Source organism: Anarrhichthys ocellatus, unplaced genomic scaffold, assembly GCF_004355925.1.
Source record: "Anarrhichthys ocellatus isolate YVR2014 unplaced genomic scaffold, GSC_Weel_1.0 scaffold1, whole genome shotgun sequence".
Classification (NCBI taxonomy): domain Eukaryota; kingdom Metazoa; phylum Chordata; class Actinopteri; order Perciformes; family Anarhichadidae; genus Anarrhichthys; species Anarrhichthys ocellatus.
In genome coordinates this window covers 18,859,056-18,861,376 of record NW_022280031.1, presented here as the reverse complement: position 1 = coordinate 18,861,376, position 2,321 = coordinate 18,859,056, and the positions used below count along the sequence as shown (strand labels likewise).

The window sequence follows — 2,321 nt, the reverse complement described above, 5'->3', positions numbered from 1 at the left end:
GTTAGCCGAGTGTTAGCGATGTTAATCAACTCTTAACATTGTTAGCCAGCTCTTAGCGATGCTCTGTCCATAAAGCTGTCTGAATCAGTGGTATAACCAACAACTGTACTCAAGTAAAAGTACTTATTTTGCAAAAGTCCTCAAGTAAAACTTCAAGGAATCATCAAAAATAACTACTTGAATAAGAGTAAAAGTATTGAATTTGTTACCAACCTCAGGTTTGTGTAGCTTTTAGTTTTTCACTAATCATGCATTTACTAGAAACTAGTGTTTCTATGCATCTGGGTTCTTTATGAGCATTTTCAAAGTCTTATTCCCATTGTGTCCTCGACATGGTTTTCCATTGTTCAAGCTTTGACAGTAGCTCTTTTAATGCATCTCGTTGTGTCCTCTTCTTTAGCTGTTTAATGGCATGTACTGTATATGTATTATAATAATAGTCACAGGCTATAACAGGTGTGGATGACAACAATCCACACCTGCAATTTATGTTTTTTTAATCATCATAAGTGTTAGTAGGCTTATGATGCTTAATACTGACATCCAAATGCCACCTATCCTCGTTTATTGGTGTATTTAAATTCAGTAGGCTCACCAATAAAACCCACCTCTGGGATCTGAATGATTACGGCTCGTCAGTCAGTCCTGCTTGTTGGTGTGTGTGTGGAGGGGGGTCTCCCTTAGACTCTGGACCTCAGCATGATTCACTATTTAGAGTCCGTTCACGGTAGAGGAGACACAGCAGTACCGGAGCAGCGTTGGCAGACTGCAGCTCAGTCGTGACTCCCTGCAGACCCACAAAGCCATCTGTCCACTCCCCCCTCGTTTCTCACTCCATTTCTCCCCCCTTTCACCACAATGTAATAGCCCTGTCACTTACGATGGCTTCACCCCCCCACCCGCCGACGACAAAGGCCTCTATCTCTCGTCGCTCTTCTGGCTTCGGCCGGTCTCTTCAAAGGCCAAAATCTCTTCTGATTCTGCTCTCATAAGGCCTCTCGTGCCTTTTCTCCAAAAGCTGATTCCTGATACAACAAAGGCTTCTATATCTCTCTTAAAACTCGTATAGCCCCGGCTGCTCTTGGAAACAATCCTTACAAGCGGTACTCTCTCCCTCTTTTCTGAGCGTGGCCCCGGGTGCCTGCAGCAGTGAAATCCCTCTGCTACATTTATTTCTTTGGAGATTAGCCTTTCTCACACACATGTGACACTACCTTCAAATGCCTTTTTGAGGAATGGGTGGAGAAGTGTGGCAGCTTGGGATGTCGATGGACAAATTCACCGGAAACTGATTCTTTGTTTTTGAAACAGCTAATATAGCAGAGTGCATATGATATAATATTTCCAAAACAACGTGTCTATTGTGTTCAAATATTCCACATGTACGTCGGGGAAGATGCCCCCGATTAACAAAGGGGGTCATGTGTGGTAGCATATTAAACGTAGTTCTTAAAGTAAATACGAAAAATAAGCTAAAAGGGTGTCAAATGTGTACTTTATACTTTGTACAAATACAAAGCGAATTTCACTGATCTTTATTCATTGTATCTTACTACGGCTGTATGAACCCAAAATAAACAGATTTTGCTGTGATTTAATTGCAACAAATGGATCAAAACATATTTTTTTCAGTTGGATTTAATTTAAAAAGTAGTAATGTAGTGGAGCAGAAGAGTCAAATAACATGTCCCTCAAGAGAAAAGACATGTTTTACTGCAAATCCACTCAAATCCAAACCTGAGGCCCCTCGTCATATCAGTGGATGTAAATGACTGTCAAAATATGACACTTTATTTCTGCCTATCCAATAAGTTGAGCCTGTTGTCAGTGTGACGCACACACGGTCCTGATTGGACAGTCGGGTCTGACTCTAACGACTTCTCTCTGCATGAAGAAGACACATTGTGACAAAGTCAGAGAGGTTTGGTGACACTTTCAGCCCTTAATATGCATATTATGCCATTTTCATTTTTATCTCCTCGCCGTGATTGATGATGGACTTTTGGCTCGAAGCCATTTGTCACTGGATGAACACCGATGGCCAAGTGGTGACCAGTAGAGGGAGGGGGGTGGAGGGGAGGGAGGTCCAGCTGCAGGGGGAGATAGGGAGGCGGTCATAACTGAAGCGAACACATGACGCCCGTTCTTCCTGCTCATTTAACATCTGAGGGTCTTATTTTATTATCGCCGCAACGAACCAGCACGAGCCTCAACCTTGTGATTCTGAGAGCTGGTTTGTTTTTTTCGAGGGAGAATCATGTTGTAGATCGGCGTAGATTGGTTTACTCTCTGGTTTATTCTCTGGTTTACTCTCTGGTTTA

The 2,321-nt window shown here is 42.6% G+C and overlaps 1 protein-coding gene across 1 annotated transcript in view; it reads left to right on the top strand.

Annotated features, from left to right (window-relative positions):
• The window catches only part of LOC116381815 (metabotropic glutamate receptor 7-like), a 7,714-nt gene that overhangs the window by 2,165 nt on the left and 3,228 nt on the right, over positions 1-2,321 (top strand). The gene's annotated exons all lie outside the window — the stretch shown is intronic.